The following is an 8,688-nucleotide window of genomic DNA, read 5'->3' on the forward strand; positions in this document are numbered from 1 at the left end:
TCTGTCTGTCTATCTCTGTGACATTCTGTCTTCCTACTCTGTCTCTGTCTGTCTCTCTCTGTGACATTCTGTCTTCCTACTCTGTCTCTGTCTGTCTATCTCTGTGACATTCTGTCTTCCTGCTCTGTCTCTGTCTGTCTATCTCTGTGACATTCTGTCTTCCTACTCTGTCTTTGTCTGTCTATCTCTGTGACATTCTGTCTTCCTACTCTGTCTCTGTCTGTCTATCTCTGTGACATTCTGTCTTCCTACTCTGTCTTTGTCTGTCTATCTCTGTGACATTCTGTCTTCCTACTCTGTCTCTGTCTGTCTATCTCTGTGACATTCTGTCTTCCTGCTCTGTCTCTGTCTGTCTATCTCTGTGACATTCTGTCTTCCTACTCTGTCTCTGTCTGTCTATCTCTGTGACATTCTGTCTTCCTACTCTGTCTCTGTCTGTCTATCTCTGTGACATTCTGTCTTCCTACTCTGTCTGTCTATCTCTGTGACATTCTGTCTTCCTACTCTGTTTCTGTCTGTCTATCTCTGTGACATTCTGTCTTCCTGCTCTGTCTTTGTCTATCTATCTCTGTGACATTCTGTCTTCCTACTCTGTCTCTGTCTGTCTATCTCTGTGACATTCTGTCTTCCTGCTCTGTCTCTGTCTGTCTATCTCTGTGACATTCTGTCTTCCTACTCTGTCTCTGTCTGTCTATCTCTGTGACATTCTGTCTTCCTGCTCTGTCTTTGTCTATCTATCTCTGTGACATTCTGTCTTCCTACTCTGTCTCTGTCTGTCTCTGTGACATTCTGTCTTCCTGCTCTGTCTTTGTCTATCTGTGACATTCTGTCTTCCTGATCTGTCTTTGTCTATCTATCTCTGTGACATTCTGTCTTCCTGCTCTGTCTTTGTCTATCTATCTCTGTGACATTCTGTCTTCCTGCTCTGTCTGTCTGTCTATCTCTGTGACATTCTGTCTTCCTACTCTATCTCTGTCTGTCTATCTCTGTGACATTCTGTCTTCCTGCTCTGTCTCTGTCTGTCTATCTCTGTGACATTCTGTCTTCCTGCTCTGTCTCTGTCTGTCTATCTCTGTGACATTCTGTCTTCCTACTCTGTCTCTGTCTGTCTATCTCTGTGACATTCTGTCTTCCTGCTCTGTCTATCTCTGTGACATTCTGTCTTCCTACTCTGTCTCTGTCTGTCTATCTCTGTGACATTCTGTCTTCCTACTCTGTCTATCTCTGTGACATTCTGTCTTCCTACTCTGTCTTTGTCTGTCTATCTCTGTGACATTCTGTCTTCCTACTCTGTCTATCTCTGTGACATTCTGTCTTCCTACTCTGTCTCTGTCTGTCTATCTCTGTGACATTCTGTCTTCCTGCTCTGTCTATCTCTGTGACATTCTGTCTTCCTACTCTGTCTCTGTCTGTCTATCTCTGTGACATTCTGTCTTCCTACTCTATCTATCTCCATACCATTTATATTCCAACATGTCTGTTTATCTCCCCCTCATCTCCTGTCCATGTTGACTTACGTCAGTATTAATTCTCTATGTCAGTATTATTTGATCTTGTATTCATCATCAAAACTCGCTTTTCCGATGGTCTCACTGTGATAATTCTGTTTTTTGTTTATATATATATATATATATATATATATATATATATATATATATATATATATATATATATATATTATAATGTGTTTGCTGTAACTGTGTCGAAGTTGAAATAAATGATTTGAATAATCATACTGGCCTTTTGTGTGGTAGTTTTCACTCACATGCCGGCGCGCACGCTCTCTCTCTCTCTCTCTCTCTCTCTCTCTCTCTCTCATTTAAATCTAGAGATATTGTATTGTCTTGATGATATAATTCAAAATCAGTTTCGTTTGAGGCGATCGTTGATATGTATGTATAACATTTTGGTATGGCTGTGGTGTGCTTGTATGTATGTGTACACCCCTTCATGAGGGCTATGGCCTAGAACGAATAAAGTATTCGCATTCGCATTCTCATTCTCTCTCTCTCTCTCTCTCTCTCTCTCTCACACACACACACACACACACACACACACGCACGCACGCACGCACATACGCACGCACACACATGAGTGATTGAGACAGACAAACAGGTCTTAAGACAAGGGAGATAATCACACAATCAAAACCACCACAAAAAGTCATGATAATGTCACATTTATTCATTTTTCAACTAGACTGAAACAAATTACACAGAAAATACGATTACACACAGACACAGCGCAAGAGTAAAACTAAAAGACAAAAAAAAAAAAAACCCACAAAAAAACACGAAACATCTTTCGCCGGAAAAGTTATACAGAGAACGCTAAACAAACTACATACAACAAGAGGTTGACAACAAATAGACGAAACGAAGAAACAGAATTTTTTTTATTTTTTTTTTCAAAACAGGAGGCGAGGGGGAGCGGGAGGGACAGGTGAGGGAGGGGGGAAGCGTCTAGGATGATCCCTCGCTGTTCTCGCTGTTCCCCCATGGACTCTCGCTCTGGGAGCTTTCAGAGGAGGACCGCCCGCCCCGGGACCCCTCACTCTGGTCCGAGGACCACAATCCGTCCGTGGGCAGGGTCACCGCCAGATCGCCGAACGACCCGTTACTGGACGTCGACGAGTGACGTTGCTGGTCCACGGCATCCTGGAGATCATGGTCGAGGGCACTGAGCTCGGAGGTGGTGAGGAAGTCGTAGCCGTTTCCCCGATACGTGTCCTGGACCATGTCCTGGCACGTGGAAGGAGGGTCATCAAACCAGGAAGAGTTGTCCCTCTCGTAGCCGTCCCTGGGGGGAGCCTCGTTGTCTGTGGAGGAAGACCTGTTCCATCCCCCTCCCCATCCCCCTCCCCATCCACCGGACCCGCTGCTTCCCCAGGGGTTGGAGTCCTCAGTCCGGGTGTTGTCACGTCGGTCACGGTCAGTCCGGCTGCTGGTCCAGATGAACACATCGTCTGGCTCAGACCTCCATGATCCCCACGAGGAGGGGGTGTGATCCGATTCGCTGCCTCCCGAGCTGCCCCAAGTGCTGCCCCAGGACATTGTGCTGACAGACGTTGTGGTGTTGAGGTGGGTGGGGTGGGAGCGTCCTCTGCAGGAGCGGGTTAGTGCGAGGGGTCCTTCAGGAGTCCGTGGACACGCCTGACAAGCTGGGGAAGCCTGAAAACAGTGGTGATGAGGTGGTGAGTTCTAGGCATCAATATGGAATGTTAGCGAGCTGAAGTAGAATAGAATGGAATACTGGAATCGGAGAACTGAACGATGGAATCATATTTGTTTTAGACCGGCCGTCTGCAGGCTGCAGATTTTATCATGTTCTTATAGAAGAAGGACAGCTTGATCGCAAGGGCGTAAAACAAGCACAAGCACACACACACACTGACACACACTGACACACACTGACACAAAACTCACTGAGAGCACAAAGACATTCTTGTACGTGTCCCATTCTCTTTTTCTTTGCACGCACAAACACACTCACACCACGCTTATTCGCGCCCACGCATGCTCACTGACACACTTGTAATTGCGTAACACACTAACCATGCAAAAAAAAACAACCAACCAAACAAAAAAACCCAACACACACACACACACACACACACACACACACACACACATGTAATGAAACCGAAAGATTTATACACGATGCACACACATCCAAATAAATAAGTATATCTATCGTCATGCCGTTGGTGAAGCATTGAATTTACTCAATATATGTGAAAACAACAAACAACAACAACAAACAAAAAAACAACAACAACAACTGTCATTTCTTTATTGATATCGTTCAAAGCTTTTGTGAAACACGGGAAAAGTTGTAAACAGAAATTATAGGGGGAAAAAATTTCCCCCCATTCGACTTTTTTTCGTGGGGGGGCAACAAACACAAACTCATAAACCCACCAACCCGGAAAAAGCATGACGAACTGCTTTAAGCCCCTGCAAACACCGCCCACCGGGGAAAAAAATTTCGGACCAAAAAGGCGTGAAAAGGTTTTTTTTGCCCACAAATTTTTTCAACTTTTTGGGAATTAAAGAGATTGCCCCCTTTCGTGTTGTGAGAATGCCCTGGGCCAAGGGGAAAGAAATTTATGTCACCTTTCCGCCCTAAAATTTAGCCCCCAAAAAAAACCACTTTTTGGAGCCGTTGAAAAAATTAATGCAAACGAAAAAAACGGGTATTTGAAATTTTCGATTTTTTTCAAAATTCCAAAAGGAACCCGAATCCTTTTTTTTGGGTTTTAAAAACCCGGGAAAGAAAGGGAAACCCGGGTTTTAAAAATCACTTTTAAAACATTTCTTTTCCCCAAAAAAACAAAAAGAAAAAAAAAAAAGACAACGGGCCCCCCCCCCCCCCCCCCAACCCCCCAACCCCCCGGAAATTTTACAAAAATCCCCCCGCGGGAAAAAGCCTCCCCCCCCCTTTCCCGCACCCCTTTTGAAATCTTTTTTTAAATTTTTAACAAAAAAAACCCACACCCTCAACAAAATTTTAATTAAAAAAAGTAAAAATTAAATTGGTGTGTGTGTGGGTGGGTTTTGTGGCTTTCCCATTTTTGGAAATTACAAAATTTACCTTGTTTGGGGGTTTTTTCACTTTTTTAAATTAGAAAAACTTTTCCCAAAACCTTTTTTTAAACAAAGATTTTGAGCTGTACTCTTGTCGATTTTCCCTTACCCCTTCCACCGAAAAAAAATTTTACTTTTATGCATCGGTTTTTTTTTTCTTTTCCCTTTTTCTTTTTTTTTTTTTGGAAAACCCCGTAAACATAAAAAAAAAAAAACCCCTTTAGGGGGGCCTACCCCGCAAAGGGGGGGGGTTTTCAAAAAAACTGCCCAACCCTTTCCCCTCATTAAAAAAAAAAGTTTAAAAAGGGAAAAAAAAGAAAAAAAAGAAGAAAAAAAAGAAAGAAAAAGAGAGAGAGAGAGAGAGAAAGAAAAGAAGAGAGAAAAAAAGAAGAAGAAAAAAACAAAAACCCCAAACACGCCCAAATTTTAAAACCTTGTCACAAACCCCGGGAAATTTTTTGGAAAGAGAAATTCCAGCACGATTTTTTTTATCCCCTTGAAAATTTCAGCACCTTTCTCGGGGTTTTTTTGTCTCCTTTGGTTCTTTTAAAATTTTTAAACCCCAAGGGGGAAAGGGAAAAAAAGGTTTTCCCCCAAAAAAAATTTTAAGGGCAAAGGGGCGTTCCAAAGGGGGGTGGGAAAGCCCCCTAAACTAAATCCCCCAAAAGGGGCCCTAAACACCACCAAAAAATGGAAAGGGGGAAAAAAGGGGAAAAATTTTTCCTCCTGAAATTTTTTTTTATATGGGGGTTAAAATTTTCCTACTGGTAACCGAGGAATTTTTTTCCCATCTAAGCATATGTATTTATTTCCATGTGCAAAACGAGCTATTTCTCTTAAGTACACACAGAAAATTGTGACAATTATCTTAGTAAGAACATCCATAAAGCGAACTATCTTTGTTTTATACATATGTGCACAAATAGAATCTGTTGATAATTATTCTGGTCACAAAAACGGAAAAACCAAGGTTGTTAATATCGTGTATCACCTTGTGAATAATCAGGTTGTTGTTTGTGTATTTATTTATTTATTTTTTTTTTAATGATAATAAAATATAAAATAAAACGTTTTCGGGAACTAGGTGATATATTTCTTTTGATAAATAGATACACATAACGAAGTACCTCTTAATGATAACGTTCAGAGAATGAATATCTGAATATAAACACACTGTTAATTTTCAATTTCTTTTAAAGGAAGGAAGAAAAATTAATAGCTTTTTCACAAAAATGGAATGGCTTAAAAAAGATTTCACAAGGGAAAGAAGAAGAAGAAAAGAGAGAGAGAGAGGAGGAAAAGAGAAAGAGGGGGATAGGGGAAAGAAAGGAAAGACGTACCTTTCAGAAATGTTTCTTCACGAACAGAGCAGTGAAGTTGGAAGCGGCAGTATAGTTTGATGTATCGGCCTGTTGGCTGACGCCTCAAGGGTTTCAGGTTGTTAGGGCTGGGTATGTCTTGGTTCGGCGAAGGTTCCGTTTTGTTGGAAATGGGCTGAGTTCTGAGGGGTTGCAGATTGGGGTCTCACTTTTATAGAAGGTCCAGGGCCTTTGTGAGCGGAGTCAGGTGTATCGGGGACTGTCACAAAGACTGGCTCTTGTTTGTGTGTGAAACGTTTTAGAGCCGGGCTGTTTAAACGAATGAACAGGCGTCTCCTACTTCAGACCAGTCCGATGACTGGGCACACCACTTCACCACGCATTCACAAGAGACAGGAAAACAGTTTAGCAGAGACCCAGGTTTTGACACACAACCGACAGACCTGGAGGAAACTGATGAACAGTTCTTTTGTGCGGCGCCCCATTGACTCTTCACAGAGTGGAGAGAGGAGAAGAACTGCTGGAGTTCAATACCAGGTGGAATCAGAGCTCTGTTTGCATTGATGTGAGGACCGCCTTCATGAAGCACACCCAAGGCTTTCAGTGCAGTGTGAATGAACCAGTTCAATACCTTCACCTATCGACACCCAACAACCCTTTACCGACAGTTCTTCACTCCACTGACCACCCAGCCCCATTACGTAAAGCCCCGAGTGACGTCACTCAGTCTGTTTGTCAAACCTTCACAGCGACCTCGCTCCAAGCAGTTGACACGCTGCAGGACAATGGTCACCCTCACTCGTGTGGTCAGCAAGTGCTGTCCAGCCTCAAGCTTCACCGGACACGCCAGTTTCCGTGAAGGAAGGAGTACCACGGAGCAGATCTTTAACCTGCGTAACCTAGTGAATACCTGTCGGCAAAGTGTTGCTGAGTGTAGAGAGAGGTGAAAGGACTATACTGGTTCATTCACACTGCTCTGAGAGACTTGTGTCTGCTTCATCAAGGCGGTTCCCGGACTGCAGTGAAACCACAGTTCTGAATCAGACTGGCACTGGACTCAATGAGACAATTCTTCGTTTGTTCAAACATCTCTTTTTATTGGGGGGAGGGGGGGAGGGGCAGCGGAAGGGGGGAGGGGCGAGGGAAAGGGCGCGGGGAGGAGAGACAGACAGACAGACAGACAGAGGCAGAGAGAGAGAGAACTCAGAACGGCCTGTTTAGAAAGGACGGTGTGTGTATGCATGTCTACACTGTGGGAGCAAAGGAATATTGGAACGTGCGGGTGTGCACATTGTATATATGTGTGTGGGGGTTGGGGTGGGGGATATGGGCGTATGTGCGTGTGCTTGTACAAGTAAGTGTGCGTGCGTGTGTGTGTGCGCGCGCGCGCGCGCGCGCGTGTGTGTGTGTGTGTGGTGGAAGCTGCGATGTGTAGCCTAGAAATTAGTGTGTGGAGGAGGGGGCGGGGGGGGGGGGGGGTGGTTGCAGGGTAATGTGTGTGTGTGTGTGTGTGTGTGTGTGTGTGTGTGTGTGTGTGTGTGTTGGTGCTCATGTACGTTTATGTGTATTTGATTGTGCTTTCATATCTGTGAAACTGCATGTTTGTTGCCTATCTGTTGTGTGTGTGTGTGTGTGTGTGTGTGTGTGTGTGTGTGTGTGTGTGTGTGTGTGTGTGTGTGTGTGAACGTGTGTCTGCATGTTCAATTACATTTATCTGCTCATTTATCATCATCTTTGTGTGTGAGTGTGTGTGTGTGTGAGTGTGTGTGTGTGTGTGTGTATGTGTGAGTGTGTGTGTGTGTGTATGTGTGCGCGCGCGCATAGAGTTGACTTAATCAAGATTTTGCGCCTTTTGAATATTATTATTATTAGTAGTAGTATTTTTATGTATTTATCTATTATAATATTATTATCAGAAGTAGTATTTTTTATGTATTTATCTTCTTCTTTTTTATTTAATTATTAATTATTTTAATTTTTAATTTAATTTAATTAATTTATTATTTGTTCTTTTTTTTCTTTTTTGTTATTAATTTTTTTTTATTTCTTTTTTTTTTTTTAATTCCTTTTTTTTTTCTCAAGGTCTGACTAAGCGCGTTGGGTTACGCTGCTGGTCAGGCATCTGTTTAGCAGATGTGGTGTACCGTATATGGATTTGACCGAAAGAAGTGACGCCTCCTTGAGCTACTGACACTGATACTGATACTGCTGTCGATGCCATCCAGTCCGCGTGTTCCTGTTTGTTTTAGGTGGATAAGGTAGTTATAGACTTCAAGTACTGTTATGGGTGGAATATTTACTTCAACTAAGCTGTTTTTATCCTGACAATATAAATTTAATTTTCAAGGTCATGCAATTTTGTGTAATCTGTGGTGACAGTTTTCTTAGCTATTGTGGACAGGTGTGTATTTAGTTGATTCGCAGAAATGATCACAGAAATTGATCACGGTTGATTTTGAGGGAGAGAGAGGGAGAACGAAGAGAGTAAGAGGGAGGTAGTAATGAAGAAACAAGAGGAAAGGGAGTATAAGGAATCAAAACACTCCACAAGGGAATACGGTCGCGCAACTCTGTAGAAACGACAGAAAGGAAGTGTCAGATTGTACGCACCAAAAAACCTCGGCACTTGAAGACAGAGTTCAGCGACAAGGGTCATACAAATTCACGCATTCTCGCTACATTCACGCTCGCTTACACTCAGTTATGCGCACTCATTTCGCACTCGTCCTCGCACACATACATTCACCTGCACACACATACTAATGCAGTCCTCAGTGTTAACA

This window comes from Babylonia areolata, chromosome 28, assembly GCF_041734735.1.
Source record: "Babylonia areolata isolate BAREFJ2019XMU chromosome 28, ASM4173473v1, whole genome shotgun sequence".
NCBI classification, from domain to species: Eukaryota; Metazoa; Mollusca; class Gastropoda; order Neogastropoda; family Buccinidae; genus Babylonia; species Babylonia areolata.